Below are 17,158 nucleotides of genomic sequence, written 5' to 3'. Positions count from 1 at the left end.
GGTAGAACTGAGCTCTTACCTTAAGTGGTTAACTATCTAGAGGTAAAATGCTACACCTTTCAGTCTTTGAGATGTTCCTTAAGTGTCTTTAAAGTTTCACAGCCTTGATTTTGAGACTAACTCGTCATCTGTGAACACTAGTCAAGATGGAAGATTTAATATATGATACTATTTTCATTAATAACATCCTAAAGTGGTTACTATCTTTCTGTACAGCATTTCTTTAAATTGTATTAAAGGCCCTGAATAAGTGTTCATTTTCTATGCCAGGGAGTATTAGTCAGTTTTCTACTAGGACACACTGCATAACAAACAAGCCCCCTCAGCAGCTCAATGATTTAAAATAACAATTACAAATTTAAACCTCAGCAGTCTGCAGGTCAGCTAATCTCAACCGGAATACTGTGAGCTAAACTGGACCACAGGCCTTTGGTCCATGTGTTTTCATTCCGGTACTCTGGCTGAAGCAGCAATAGCTAATTATGACATGGCATTTTCAAGGAACAGAGTGGAAGCAGAAGCACACACTGCCACTCTGTTCGGTGCTAGCTCAGAAGTAGCGCCCTGTCACTTTTCCATTGGTGAAATCTAGTCACTTGGCTATGTCTAACATTAATTATTTATGGACGTATGCTCTACAAATACTGAACCTTGGCAGACACTTGGAGGAAACGAAGAATTCATTGGCAAATAACACAAGCTGCCAAATAGGGCTTGCAAAGAGAAATGTCTTCTCAGGTGGTTTTAGTTAATCAACCAGTATTTATTCTACTTTTGTAGGATTCAGAAAATTCATACAAGGGAGAGAACAGTTTGAAGTAAATAATAGGCGAATTATTAACAAGCTTAAGCCTAGAAGAACACCCAGAAACACTACACAGATAAGAATAAATTCAGGATAAGTTCATGAAGTAACTAAAGAGAACCATAGATTAACTACAGTTATTAATTATGTATGCCTAAATAAATAGATAAACCTTACAAAAGAAAAGGTAAACATTCAAAGGTGTAAAGATCATTTTGTTAAAATGAAATATAGAAAAAAATTTGGAAGCCATTGCACTGATTTACCTTTAAATTTATAGTTGAAAATTCTGAAAGAATGAAGTCACTTGTATTGTTCATGATTGGTTCCCTATTATATTTAGTAATCTGAGGGATATTCCTTTGAAGAGTAGAATGTCAGAATTGGAAGAACCCTTAGATGACATGAGAACCTTGATCAGTTTTGTAGGAATAAAAGCAAGATGAATCATTGTGCACAGGCAAAGCCATTCTCGTGTATATTACACTTCCGAAATCTTCAGGGATACTTTTTTGTGCATGGACTCAGGAACTGTTCCTGTGTGGCCATTTTGTATTCTGAGTTAAAAGTAAGTTTTATTTTGCCTCTTGCCAATTAGAAAACACAATGTTCAAGCATTGTTTACTCTTTAGATATTTTAAATGGCACCAAATAAAGAACATTGTTTTGCCAGTTTTTAACTTGCTATTTCTGAGACATCACTTAAGCACAAGACAGAGAAATTTGACAGTTAACATCTTTGGAAAACTCATTGTAGGAGAGTTTTTTTAACCAATTCAGTATTTGTTTTCTTTAGTTATTGTTGTGCAGTAAAATGAGCAAATCATTCACTCAATGTGTTATTTTTATCATGAAAAGGAATATGTTTTATTCTTCAAAGACTTCAAAAGACAAAGGAAGATCATACAACATTTTCATGAAGTTTTTATGGATGATAACTTAAAACAACCTAAAATAAAATCAACTGTTTAGATATATTATGAAACAATTTTTTTGTGTATGAGGAAGATTCACCCTGAGCTAACATCCATTGCCAATCCTCCTCTTCTTTTATTTTTTTTCTGTTTGAGGAAGATTAGCCCTAAGCTAACTTCTATGCCAATCTTCCTCTACTTTGTATGTAGGATACCTCCACAGCATGGCTGATGAATGGAGTAGGTCCACACCCAGGTTCTGAACCTGAGAAACCTGGGCCACTGAAGCAGAGCACACAGAACTTTAACCACTAGGCCACGAGGTCAGCTCCCATGAAATAATTTTAAATATCATTTGTTTTAAATGGTTTTTGGAAGCAATAATCTTTGCTCAAGAACTGTGTGGATCCAAATAAGTCTAAAATATATGTGTCAAAATTACTTGTTTTGATTTAATGTAATTAAGAATAAAGCCAGATGGATATTTCTTTTTGAAGGAAAATTGCTCTATGGAAGGCCAGCAAGAATTTGGGATTTTTTTGAAAACTTCTAAAAGCTAAGGAGCCTAATATAGAAATATTGATAAAACATTTGTTAAGGGGCTGGCCCAGTGGCATAGGGTTAAGTTCGCATGCTAAGCTTTGGCAGCCCAGGATTCACTGGTTTGGATCCTGGGCATGGACCTACACATTGCTCATCAAGTCACGCTGTGGCCACATCCCACATACAAAATAGAGGAAGATTGGCACAGACGTTAGCTCAATGACAATCTTCCTTAAGCAAAAGGAGGAAGATTGGCAAAAGACGTTAGCTCAGGGCTAATCTTCCTCACCAAAAAAAAAAAATGCATTGGCATTTCATTGTACAGACAGAACATGCTAGGAGATACATTGTGCAGATACTTATGCACATAAACTAGGAAATTAAGGTAGAAAGCATTAAAATCTCAAAATGTACAGTTCTTTTTTTTTATTTTGTTTTGATTTAATACTGTTCTAATAAGTGCATCATCTATTTTCTTCCTGGTTAATAAAAGCTTACATTTGGCCTTTCAATTGTTTTTAGAGTTAATGATTATAAAATCATTTTTACAGAATTCTTTTCTTCAATTTTGCTTTAAAATTTTCTACTACAAGTTTGAACCCTGTCTAATGTCTCATTTCCCCACTCCCCAGTCCCTGGTAACCAGGATTCTACTTTCTGTTTCTACGAGTTCGAATTTTTTTTTGTATTCCACATTCAAATGATACCATGCGGTATTTTTCCTTCTCTCTCTGGTTTATTTCACTTAGCATAATGCCTTCCAGGTTCATCCTTCTTGTCAGAAATGGCAGAATTTCCTCCTTTTTAAGGCTGAATAATATTCCATTGTATACATACAACACTTTTTCTTTGTCTATTCATTTATCCACTGACACTTAGGTTGTTTGAATCCTACCCTCATAATCATGATTATTTTGCAGCTTTTAAAGCACCACAAAAGCAGTATTTCTTTTCTCAAAAGAAAATAATAAGATTAAAAATATTCACATGTTCTTATAGTAATATGAAATAAAATCATCTCTATTGTCCTCATAAAAGAGAACATAGTTTCCAACATTGTCTGGAAGAATTTGAAAAGGAATTGAAGTAATGAAGGGCTCTTACTACAATGAAAATGAGCAATTTGCTCCAAATATCTTTGTAATTTTAAAAATATTTATTGCGAATTAGTAACAGTTTTGGATTTGGGGGTAAAAATTCGTGCTTCTTAGTGTCCTTAGAGAAGTCTTTCAGCTCTAGAAATTTCATAAAGAAGATTATATTATGAAAATAGACTTTCAATTTAGGGAAAAATATATTTTTACTTACTATCTATATAAACAATAAGTAACAATATAAACTTTATACAATTTGAATGTTATTGAAAGAATAAATGTTTAAAAAGTTGCATGCCTGAAAATATTTTTAATTTAAAGTTGGATAAAAACTATGTATTTGAATTTGGAAGTTTACTCTTAACCATGAATAAAATATAAACATATACTATCATAATCTGAAAAGAGTACAACGATTTGCAAAGGTTTGCTTTGTACCTAGGTTTATACCATTTATAGATTGTTTTCCAAAAGATTTTTGTCTTAATCATTAGATTTATTTTCTTTTTACACAGGAAACATAGATTAAAAATCTTGTCTATCCATTTTAGGGAAAGAAATAGGAAAAATAACAGGGAATGAAAGTGACTACCCAATGACAACAATAACTGATATTTATTGAATGCTTACTAGGCACCAAGTATCTCCCTGATACTATGTACATAGAAACCTTTATTTTATACAAAATCTAGCATAATTTCTTAATTTTCTCTTTTCTCCTCTGCTTTAGATGTGGATAGACATTTAATAGAATTTTGTGATGAAAGAGCTTCCACAATTCTTTATGTTAACCTCTCCATTTTTAGAGGTAAGAACTCTAAGGATCAGCTAATTTTGTGGCAGGCTAGAAATTCAACTCCAAATTAATTTGTTTCACAATTGAGATACATAAAAACAGGTATCGTATTCTTCACACTAGTCCTATTAGTAATCAAACCTGAAATTTTATTGGTACAGAACCTGTCTTCTAAAGCAGTAATGTAATTGAAAAATACATAACACGCTCCTTGTAGGAATTTGATTAATGTAAACTAAATTTCATATTTGAAACTGATCATAAAATGGAACGAATGACATTCATTCATTTATTCATTCAACAAATATTTATTGAGCATTTGCTATGTGGGTAGGCTCTGTGATCCACTAGTGAACAAAGCAGGCAAAAATCCCTGCCTTCATGAAGGTACTGGTAGGGAAACAGAAATAAACAAGAATCTGTATAATCTCTGCTTTATATTAAATAATGATGAGTGCTTAAAAAAACAAAAAAGCCAGAGTAGGGCAATATTAAGTGTAGGAGATGAGATAAAAATTCTAGTTAGGGTAGGCTGGAATGTCTCACTGAAATGTGATTTTTTAAAATAAAGATCTGAAGGAATTGTAGATGTGTGTGGGAAGAGCATCCCGAGCAAAGGAACAGTATGGGCAAAGACCTTAAGGGGGTGTGTAGCTGGCAGGTTTGAAAATTATGGAGGAGGAAGAGGGGATGAATAAAGAGAAGAGTTGTGGTAGATGAGGTCCGCGAGGGAGCAGGGAGTCAGATCATAAATGGTTTTGCAGATCAAATTGAAAATTTAACATTCCCTTTCATTCCATTATCAACTGAAGGCTTTTCAGTAAAGTAGTGTTGTGATATGATCTAAGTTTTTCTAGGATCACTCTGGCTTCTCATTTAAAATAGACTGAAAGGTGGGAGGAGAAAGGAAGAAGCAGAGAAATAGGCAGAAGAATTTTCCAAAATCTAGGCAAGAGATGATGATAGCTGGGACTAGGATGAAAGCAAGAATTTCTGGGATATATTTTGAAAGAGGTGTAAATAGGATTTGCTAATGACAGATGTGTGTTGTGAGGAAAACAAGACTAAAGGAAGGTTCATTGTTTTTTTAAGTAGGCGATTGGAAGTTATTGATTGTGTTGGTGAAGATACAGGAAGACCAGATTTAAGTGAGGATGTAAGGGTCATGGTTTTTGACATGTTAAATCTTGTATGCCTAGATTATGCCATTGGATAAATCTGAAGATTGGGAGAGTTACAAGCTGGAGACACAACTTTGAAAAACAGTAAAATTGACATGGGATTTAAATCTTTGAAACTGGATGAAGTCACTTGGGGGAATCAATATAGAGATATGATTGAAAGACTTAATCTTAAGGTAGCTTATTATTTAGATGTTTGTTAGATGATATAAAAAACAAAAAAGTAGACTGAGAAAAAACAGCCAGCAAAATAGAAAGGAAACCAGGACTTGTGTTATTAGGAAAGAGATCAAGTAAAGGAAGTATTTTACGTTGGAGAGAATGATCAGTGGTGCCTGCTGCTTCCTGATAGGTCAAAAAACATGATGCTGAGAATTGACCATTGGACTTGGCAATGTGGAGATCCATAGTGACAACAAAATGAGCAGTTTTGGTGGAGTTGCAGCAATAAAAATTTGGTGATAGTGTGCTTGAAATAAAATTGGTAGAAAGATGTTCAAAGAATCAAAAATAGCGATTTCAAGGGGTTTTACTTATAGTTAGAAGTTTGAGGTGATAGCTAGAAGGGGAAGTGATGTCAAGACAATTTGCATTTATAGGATAGGCAGCATAACTGAGTATTATTTTGATGTTGATGGGGAATATTTAATAAAGAAAGAGAGAAGGGAAAATTGCTAGAGCAATGTCCTTGAGAGAGAAAAAGGAGATTGGATTGAGTACACAGTGGAAAGACTATACTTACTTCGAGGGCAGTCCCTTCTGACAACGAAAGAGAAGTTAGAGTATTCAAGCACAAATGGAAGAAAATAGATGTGAAGGGGCAGGTGGTGGATGGAATTTCTCTTTTGACTGCTTTATTTTCTTCAGTGAAATAGGAAGAATAGTCACAAGCTGAATTTTGTGGCAAAAGGACATAGTATAACCTAGTCAGATAGTATAGTAAAGAGTGAGTGGACTAGGGAAATAAAGTGTGAGCTGGTGCTCAGGAATTTAAAGTGAGGCTAGTGCAGAGGGTTTAGGGTTTCCTCTAGGCTAGCGCAGTGGTGCAGGTGCATGTATAGGCGCACAGTACGTGGAAATTAGGATCTAACCATAGTCTGGTTTAGCTAAGAGAGTGAACAAACATGATAAGAGACAAAGGAGTTGATGTTGCATTTAAGTGAGTGATTTTATACTTACTAGCAATTAAATTTAAGCTTGATAATAAAAGAAGCATGGGTGTTGGGTACGGGGTGAGAGATAAGGAAAAATGGTGAGGTCTCATTGGCTTTAAACTATTGTTGGAGTTAGGGTCTTAGAAGGATTGAGCTGGAAAGATAGGAAATTGCAGTAAGATATGTTTGAAATTGAAAGTTTGCAAGAGTAGTAGTGATTAGTAACAACGAAGTCATATGTATAACCACAGCAGTGAGTTTTGAGGTTAGGGTGGGGACCAAGATGATTGAGAAGAAGAAGGGAGGAGCTTGGTCTTCGACTTTGAATTTACAACTACAGAAGCGGTGTTGAAGAAGGAGTAAGCCAAGAGCTAACATCATCAAAGAACAAAGAGGGGTGACAAGGACGATCTTAGATGACAGCAACAAGGTGAGGTGTTTTATAGAGGAAGGAGATGTAATTATCTGGAATAGAGTGACGAATACAAAAAGGACACTTAACCCCACTTTGAGACCCGAACTTATAAAGTCTGCAGAAGAAGAAATATCATTTGGAAAGAACCAGGTTTAAGTTAGTGTAAGACAGTGGGAAAGATATTCAAGAAAGAGATTGAGGATATAGTCAATTTTGCTAACAATTGAACTTGGGAGAAAAAGAAAATATGGATGGTAGGTGGATAAAGATTCAGATTCAGACGAGAGCTTGGAGTAGGAAGCAACTTCGGAGATGATGTAATCTAATCTTGCATATTTAAAAGCCTCTTCACAATATAACTAATACTCATCCAGTATCTCTTTGAATTTTTTTCTGAGACTGGCCCCTTACAAGCAGCCTGTTCCAAAAATGAGGTATTTTTCTATGTTCAAAGATACTTCCACTTCCCTGAAAACCAAATAAAACATACCCAGCACAGATTCCTTATAATTGGTACTCTCCCTTGCTTCTTGTTGCTGCACCCAGACTACTCTCTCTGTTCCCTCTTTTGATCATCAGATCTGAACTCTCTGATTTTCTTGCTCTCTTCCCGCTTCCCTTTCTGAGGCCGGACGCTTACAGACTTCCAAGTTATTTCTTTCAAATCACTGATAACTTCATCAGCTGGTCATCCTAACAACTACCATCATCAAAAGTAGAATCAGTGACGAGATGCCCAGTTCATTGATCCTCAATTGTCTCATTACCGATCAACTGCCTTCTACTTCCACATTCTTCTTTCACATCCAGTCCTTCTTTTTGGTTGTAACATATTTACTATTACTCTTTTAAAAATATTCTTGACTCCCTTGTTCTAATCTCATGCACACCTGTCAAGAATGCAACTACAGACAAATCCCTCTCTATGCCTGTGGGCCAACAGCTAAGCATTGAACAGTAGATTGGAAGCACTATAGATGCATGTTCACCAAACTCAAATGGGCTCTCCACAATGCATTCAAGAAGCAGTGTTTCTCCAGAAAGTTTACTCTGCTTATTTCTGCAGTGAAATCACATCTTATTCACTCTACTTAAATCTTTTACTGCTTCTTTCTTTCCTCTGTTAATCTCAGTGTATGGCTTCATTTCTTACCAGAGAGAATCCTTCAGACAGTAACTACCTTTTTTTTGCTACCGTATCTAAAAACTGACCTGCTGCCTCCCCTTCCCATTACAACAGAGTGATTCTTCAATCCAAATCTCACTTCACATGTGCTCCTTTGCTCCCACTACACTTCTAGCTCTTCTGTCTCCTGCATCTTCAGCATTTAAATTTCTACCACATACTCCCTCTAATCAATGAAATGTGGTCTACTGTCTGTAAGCTAATATAAAGCAAACCAAATGTCTCCTTGACCTCATATATCTCTTTAGTTATTACTTTTATCTGTTTTTCGTTTCCTATTTCCCTCCGTAACCAGTTTTTCAAAAGAGTTTATACACACATATACACCAGTTCAACTTTCTCACCTTCCATTTGATTTTCCACCCTTGCCATTCTAGGATTCTGCTTGCAGGGTCACTTGTTGCTGGTTCCCATCCAACTTTAGTTGTCAGCAGTAATTTACACAATTGACCACTACTTTCTTTCTGAGAGATCTAGCCTCTTGATCTCCCGTGGAAGAGAAACATATTAGGCTCTAAAATTCAAGTGATGAAAATATGTAATTATCTTTATTTTTATTTCATTTTTCTCATAACCAGAGTTAGCTTCTAACTAAGTTCCTATTCTGTTTGGTAGCAAAAACATAATCAATTTTAAGTAAATTCGGTTTCTTCAAAGTACTCTCAGGCTCAGGGTTTAATTCAGTCAATTCAAAATTGCCCTTCAACTTCCTTCTTCCTTTCTTCCTTGGTTGGTTTAATTTCTGAAAAGTTTGTATAATACAATAATATCAGATGGTTAGGCATCTGGGCTTCAGCCTTCCTTTGTCCTATACTGACATCTGTTGCAATCTACAATCATGTTTCATATCCACACCACACTGGCATCTGTTGAGGTTTCTGTACTCCCACCTGGTTTCTTGACATACATCCCACACTGCTCTTTAAAATTTCCTTTCATCATGACCACAGATCCCTGAAACATCTGCCTGCTTTCTCTTTCTCAGCCAAGTGCCTTGTTATCAGAGGCAAAGGAAATCCTGTTGTTGTCTCTTGTTACCCACAAGAGACTTACTGTGGCTGCCTTGTGTCTTCTCCTTCTCCAGCAGCGAAGAGACACCTTAACCCTCATGCTCCCATTTTTACTGGGTTACTAGGGAATCCTAAAAGGATATTTATTTGCATCATTCCAGGAAGAATTAAAGGAAGATGCATCCTTTGTTCTTGGATCCCTAAACTGTTTAGTAATTTCTGTAAATACTCCTTTTATATTTTACTGATTTAACAGCAGAAAAGATGTATAAATCTTCTTTTTACGTCCCACCAAGATCTAAATGATTCTCTCCAATACATTGTTCAAACTTTTCTCTGTACCAAAGGGAGTAATTATCCTTTTTATTCTCATGAGGGAGAAGAGTGATTTAATTTTTCATTTTTCCCAACTGTTTGTCTATTATATCAGTAACGTAGCTTTCATTAAAATAAAAACCAAAGATTTAACTTCTCTGCTCTTAAGTCTCTATTTTTACTTCATCCCAGCTGGCCGGGCTGGGAAAAAGGACCACATGTTAAAAGTGAAGATATTTGCTGAAGATTAGAGGGAGGGACTAACATGTCTGCAGGCTGGCAGAATGGGTAATCTGTCTGTCTCATTGGCTGGAGGAAATTATAAATGCTGAATAGATTAACACATTTAAATGCACTGATGAGCTGAATAGAAAGTAAGGAATATTTTGAGGCAAAACTAAACAAAAGGAGAAAATGGAAAGTGATAAGCAGAGTGCTGAAACTAGCTTCCACCTTGAGTGCAATTGCAAATTCGGGTGAACCTGAGTTTTAGTTTACATAGATTTCCAGAGGTAAGTCTAGTAGTTGCTTAAATTAGGAAGGTTAAAATAATATAATTCTGTCGTAAACCTGGGTCCACCAAATTGGCTAGCCCCTTCATGGAAGTGTAAAAGAGCTTTAAATGTATATTTACTGAGGGTTTTACAAGATATTCCTGATTGAATCCTAGTGCTGAATGATGAGGGAAAACAATCCTTCTAGGTAAAAACCAACCCTTATATTGGATTGTGGCCTAAATTTATCCTACTTATGTGATGTGAGCAACCTCAATGCAACACTACAGCTTGAAGTAGTCCTAGGTTGGTATGTTCCCCAGTCACGTGGCAGAAACAACTACGACTTTTCTATAGAAGAAACTGCCTTCAGTCCAAGCCACAAATAATTCCTACAAGTAAAATTTTAGGAAATATAATTTTACAATAAAAAATCACAAAACAACCAAAGAAATGAGGAATCAAAAACTAGAGTCTCCAGAATGTAGAGACAAAATATTAAAATCGAATATATGAAATAGATATACTTCATAGGCTGCATAAATAAATGAAAGTAATGAGAAAAAGAAAACAACAAGGGAGTATTATAGAAACCAAGAAGATGGGACAACAAACTCAAGAGAATGGTTTGATACTGAAACTGTTGTTTTAGCTCAGGATCACTGGAAACAGACTCTGAGATATATATTTGCATATAGGAAGTTTCTTTGGGTGTGTTCTTAGAAGGAATAAAACATTTGTAGGGCAGTAGGAAAAGCCTGATTGGGTGATCCAGTTGCAACAGGAGCCTGAGCTGTTCTTGTCATAAACTCTGGACCTAATCCCTGCTAAAATTACTACTCAAAACCAGACATATTTTTAGTGTTTCTGTCTGTTATACAGAACAGCAACCATCCCACAGACTGAGTATAATGATTATAAAGGGAAAATGAGAGCACAGGCATGAAAATTCTTTAAGAACTCTAAAAGTTCTATGCAAATGAGTTATTATGGCCGTCTATCCAAGAATCAAAAGCACAGCCCCTGGAGGTAGACAATCTCAATTCACTTCTAACTCTGACACTGACTAGCTAGTGGACCAAAAGCAAATTACCAAGTCTCTGTGTGCTTCAGTTTTCTCATATCTAGAGTGAAATACATAAAATTGCTTTGTAGGATTCTGTGGAGGATAAAATAAGATGAACACATGCGGAAAATAAGCATAGCACCTATTATATAACAATAGTTTATTAAATATTATCCAAGATATTAAGAGTTCTTTTAAAAAGGGTGAGGAAGATCATAATCACAATCCCTAACTTATCATCTGCCTCACTTTTCCTCTATTTACTTTGATATGCTATTGAACCCACTATCCCTAAGACATTTTCTGGCCATGACACAGGCAGAGCCTAATTCTCGCTCAAAAGTGAAATAATATTTTGCTTGAGTTTACCTTTACTGAAATATATGTATTGTGCAACAGCAAAAGGTCCTTGACTCTTTCTCTGACTGTATATACATTTATAGTATAATAAAGTCACTCATCTTATCTTTGTTATGGCTACATATCACAGATTTGTGTGGTGATACTATTCCTTGGATGAAGCATTTTAGTATATATTTGGGCTGATTCCTTTTACCTTACTACTACAGTGACAAAATAAGTATAGATTATAGCACTGAGATTTTTGTTGGCAGAAACATTCACTACGTAAATAACATCAAAAAATGTGTTTTTAATCTATGCCCTGAAAAGACTGATTTTCTTCTTGTGTTTGGTTGTTTTCCTACCCTTAGAACAAGGTGAGGTGCAATTGTTCTATTCAGTAGTCCTTTTATCTTGGCCCTTTGAAAACAGCAAAATTACTGCTAATTTTTATAGTTAAAATTTTCAACCTATCCAGTAGCAATTGGAATAAATCTCATATGATATCTGATGTACAAGTTGATTCCTTTACAGCAATAAACAAGTGCTTTGTTTTATTCTTTATGTTTGACCAGATTTATTCTAGTTTTTCTTTTAAGGAAAATCTGGACAAGTTGGCTGCTACAATAAGCTGTCAAGATGAAAAATCCATACTGTAATGTCAGTTTGCAATGCTTGTGGTCCAAAAAATATTTACAGCACATGTGATTTATTTTTCAATCACTTAAGATTTAGCAGAGAAACTATATCATGATTAATCACAAAACAATTGAGAGATAATTTATTTTTACAAATTTTGGTTGAAGAGGAAATGCATGTCAATTCTAAAGGTGCTATTATGAACAACAATAAGACCACAGCTATTAAAGTATGTATAGAGCGAATATTTTAAATTACAAAGAAAAAGTCAACACCTGAGGAAAAACTAATACACATACTTTGGTGCCATTTTGGGGAATGAGTTCATGGATGTTAGATAGATGCAAGTTACGTGTAACATCTTTTCAGGGCTTTATTATGATTTTAGGCTTCTGTTTTTCAAGCGCATCCTATTGAGTCCTTTTAACATGTGATGATTTCAATACAGCCTTTGGTTACCTGAGTAATAAACTTGACAAAAATAAATTAATTGAAATGAAAATTCAACAATGTTGGAGTAGCTCCTATGTTTCAAATGCTCCAACTCTCAATTTTGGCAAATGAATTCTTGCAGTTCTTAGCATCAACTTAGGAAAATCAACTTTAGAATGAATATCCTAATATTCACTTTCAGCTGTAATCTATTCAGAACCAAAACTGTTAGACCTGCCTTCTACTAAGCAAGTCCTCGGCTTCCTTACTTACACAATTTTATTTTCTTAATGATAACATCTATCATTGCAAATTGCACCTGACATAAATTCTCCTTAAGACATAAATTCCCTTGTTTTCCTGCAAAACCAATCTCATCTTGTTTTAACTATAAAAACTAACTTAATAATGGACAGTTTTTCTTAAGTGCAAAATTATTCTGTTACCAAAAAATCACATATAAATTAATCATTCTTTTATTACAAATATATAATCATTAAATAATTGGATGTGTTTGAACTAATATTGAAAGATATCTAAGATACAGTGTTAGAGACAAAAAATGAGTTAGAAAATGGTGTTTTTACAATTATTATAAAAACCGTATGCATTATAAAAAGCCATATGTATAAATATATTTGTACATTAAGTAACATTCAAAGATGTTTGTATGTACATAGAAAAAATCTAGCATAATACTCAGCAAGATCAATAGCATTCATTTCCTAAGTGAGATTATGGTGAACGTTCATTCCTCATATCCTTATATGTTAGATTTGGCAAGACAGATTTTGTTCTGCTATGTTTTGGTTTGTTTATTTGTAATAAAACGTGGGGAAAAGACCAGAACTATGTAGATCCACGTATTAAAAATGGCTAACTCCAAGTGATAGAATTATACACATTGTTGATTTTCTTACTTCTTGACTATGTTTAAAGTATATGTTGATGAATAAGAATTGTCAATTTAGGCAATGCAAGGTAGTATCATACTAATGGCCTAAAATTCAAAAACTCTCTCATTTATGGAAGTTATGAAAGCATCTTATTCCTCATGGGCTTTTTCCTTGGAAATATGATTTTCTAAATACTGTTAACATCCATTTTAATGAAATTTATTTATCAATAAACTATCTTAATTGTGTATTGTCAAATCACCAAACCAAATGTAATACCTCACAGTTAAATTATTGCTTGATTTTCTCAAAAGCTTCTCCAATTTATTGCATAGGGATTAGTAACAAAGTGAGAGGTTTTTTTTGTTTGTTTGTTTCTTTTCTTTTCCTGGTAGTTATATCATGTTTTACATACGGTCACAGGAAATCACAGTGGAATAGCAACATATCTCCTTTCATATATAATAGGGAAAATACATTGCGAGGATTAGTTTCTATTTATAAGAAACACTAAAACAATAAAAAAGTAAAAAATACTCTTCTGTAAGCCCTTGTTTTAGATGTTACTTACCCTTACGTTTTAATAAAGTACTAAATCACTCTTTTTTATGAACCACAGGGACATTTAGGTTTCATTAATTTGTTTTAAAATTCTTTTATCATTAAGTATACATGTTTTATTCCTGATTATCCTCTCAACTTTTCTTACTATTCTTGTCTTTCTTTGACTTCTGGCTTTCCTTTGCCTCTTCAATCATCTTCAGCAATATTTGAGATCTCTGATAGCTAACGGTAATCTCAGAGGACATTTTCTGGATCCAAGCCAATCATAAAGTCTTTAAGTAATCTTTATATACACTGAGACTGCCAGCTGCTTACCAGCGCATAACAGAAGATAAATGTGCACTACTCTACTACCAAGGCTAAAAGAAGCCAGGTCATCTGACTGCTAGCAACCTAGTTTTTACATAGCTGTCTATAATGTTCATCATCACGTTATAGCAATATGATTTATTAATCCTTCTGGCGTTTTTCTCCTTGACAGCTTCTCAGCTGCTGTTACATCCTTCTTGGATGGGTAAGTACTGCCTTCTATTTTGAAACTGTGAGTCAAGCTTTGTATGTTAAGACTTTACTTGTTTTAGGCACTTGGGATCTATTAAAGTGGAGGAACTTGGATTTAGCACTATAAAAGATAAAAAATAGGATTCAAGTGTTGAAGAGACGTGAAAATGAAGAAAAATGTATTTGGAGATGTGATTGAAATGGAACCTTTCAATATTTCTAACTCAAAGTGGGTTAAAATATAATTCACATCACAGTAGTTACAGGCAGGCCATCGCATTTTATTTAAAATGGAAAATATACTTTTAAGACCGCTATAATGTCTTATGAATATTCAAATATTTTGATTCAGGAATATTTTTGCTGTAATACTTAGTAATTTACACCTTTTTTAATCATACTTCTACATTTTCAAATTAATTTCAAGTCATCAATAACTAACTAACTAGCTAACACCACCAATTCAACATGGTTTTATCTATGCATGTATTACATTTTGTTTAAATCCTATCAAATTAGATTTGATATTACTTACCTATTATACATATCAAAAGCAAGCAAAAACAAAACAAAACTATTGGGAGCATGTGTGTGTGTAGACATATATATATATGTACACATACACGCATGTTTTGGTTTGGGTTTTTGTAATAAAACATGGGAAAAGACCAGAAGTATGTAGATCCATATATTAACAACGACTAAATACAAGAGATAGAATTATAGGCAATGTTAATTGTTTTACTTCTTATATATATATACTCACTTCTTATATTAACAACCAAATTAATGATTTACTATAACTGAGCTCTAAACAAGGTTGTGTTGCTAGAATCTATAGCAAAAAAAGAGAGAAAAGATTTGAATTCTCTAGTTATTTTACCTAGTGAAAGAAATCAAGTATTTTTGTTTAATGTGGATAGACATATTTCTTCATGCCAGTGAATCCAAAAGCAATTCAGGCATATAAAATACATTAGGTAGTATCATCTTGTCAACCAGAAATTTACACACAAATTTTATTCAGATGGATAATTTATATTTTTGGATCTCTGTCTGATCTATTGCCTGGTTATTGACATCTTATCTCTATAGTTTTACATCTTAAATTAGTGGAAATTTTGCTATAGAAAATAGAGATCACGTAGGTTCATGTTACTTCCTCATGATATAACCTGATATATTTAGCTTAAATTTTAAGAGCAAGATACATTTATACCATGAAATGATTTCACTCAAATTTCAAATGTTTCTAACTGTCTTTTCTCAAGTGATAGATGATGTTTCTGTCATGATTTTTGAATTTTTGAGATAAACATCTAAAACAGCATATTCTCTGGTGTTGATAAGAGAAGCATCCATAATCCTTTAACACTGACATTCTTCTATGAAAGTTTCGGGGTGTGATTATATGTCTTCTCAACTCCTCAGATGTTTTCTATCATATCCCTTCATAAAGGTAAAAGAAAAAAAGACTTAATTCCTAAACATGTAGGAAAAATGCAGCCACAATGCAACTCAGGATCTTTCCAACCTCGGAAGGAGCTTGTTGGAAATGCCAGAATTCTTCACCATCTTATTAGAAAGTCATAATATTTGTCTAAAGTACTTCAAACACAGGTGTGGCAATTGTATGGGTGTACACAGGATAACAAGGCAGTGCTGGTGATTTTCATCTCTGTGTCTATCCACTTTCTTGTGGTCTTTTGTTTGGACTAGTCTAACTCAAAATTATCACCACTTGTATCCAACTTGTTTTAAGTCCCCGAGACTCAGAGAACTGGTGAACAATGGAGAACCAATTAAATAATGATTAATTTTCACATAGCTCCTCATTCATTAAAAACTGGGGGGGGAAAGGACAATCTGGTATAAACTAGATCTTTTAAGAAGTAGATTCTTCAGTTTCAATCTCTTTAACACTATGCAATAATGTAAATAAAGTACTAGATAATGTCACAAGATTCAGAAAATTTAACCTTTAAGTCACTAGTCTTTAAGTTATTAGTGACTATCAGAGGTCCTTTTAAAGTGAGTCAGTGTTGATGTTTAAGCTTTCAGTAATTTAATAAGTAATTTATTTATGTCAATGTTATTAAAATAACATTTACCAAAAGCAAACTCTATTTCTCCAAATTAGCACATCTTCTTATTTGTTTCTGAAGTCATATAACTGAATTAATTTGTGACTCTTATTGCTATATGAATGGTGGGGAATTTTGGGCAATCATTGATTAAGAGTATGTGTATATATATGTATAGGTATATGTACATATATGTATATAACCAATGTATAAAATTACTACTTAAACACTCCTTATTAGCTGTAAGACCAGAGGAAGTATACGACCAAAAGATAGCTCTAGAAATAATAGTTACAAATTTAAAGCATTGGATTACTCATTTTTTAAAAATTTGTTAGTGGGCAAAGATTAATATCACAAAATTGTTAGGGATGTCTATAATTCTGTCAAAGACCAACTACATAAAGCTTCACAATTTGGGGAAGGGCAGTCATGTCAAAGAGGTCATAAAGATTGTTGAATCCTGCACTTTACGCAACGTGATGTCAAGATTTTAAGAGAATGGTTGATTGTTGGGGTGCTAATTTGCCATTAACTGTTTTGAATCATAATTAATGACAAGTGTTCATTTTAAATCCTAATGAAAATATTTCATATTTAAAAAAATTATACATATGGTAAACCTCTATTAAAATGTATTTTTTTTCAGGTTTAGATTTTTTAAGCACCTTATGAAAGTCTAATTTACAGTGCATGGGTATTGTGAAGAATAAATACTTGTCCAGAT

The 17,158-nt window shown here is 33.9% G+C and overlaps 1 protein-coding gene across 3 annotated transcripts in view; it reads left to right on the top strand.

Annotated features, from left to right (window-relative positions):
- The window catches only part of MGAT4C (MGAT4 family member C), a 677,866-nt gene that overhangs the window by 80,491 nt on the left and 580,217 nt on the right, over positions 1 to 17,158 (top strand). For all 3 annotated transcript variants that reach the window (XM_070507020.1, XM_070507021.1, XM_070507022.1), the window contains one exon: positions 14,328 to 14,360. The gene's annotated coding sequence lies outside the window, so the exon portion shown is untranslated. The remainder of the gene's footprint in view (positions 1 to 14,327; positions 14,361 to 17,158) is intronic.

The sequence above is a fragment of the Equus asinus genome, chromosome 4 (genome assembly GCF_041296235.1).
Source record: "Equus asinus isolate D_3611 breed Donkey chromosome 4, EquAss-T2T_v2, whole genome shotgun sequence".
Taxonomy (NCBI): domain Eukaryota; kingdom Metazoa; phylum Chordata; class Mammalia; order Perissodactyla; family Equidae; genus Equus; species Equus asinus.
This window is presented reverse-complemented; position numbering and strand designations above follow the sequence as displayed.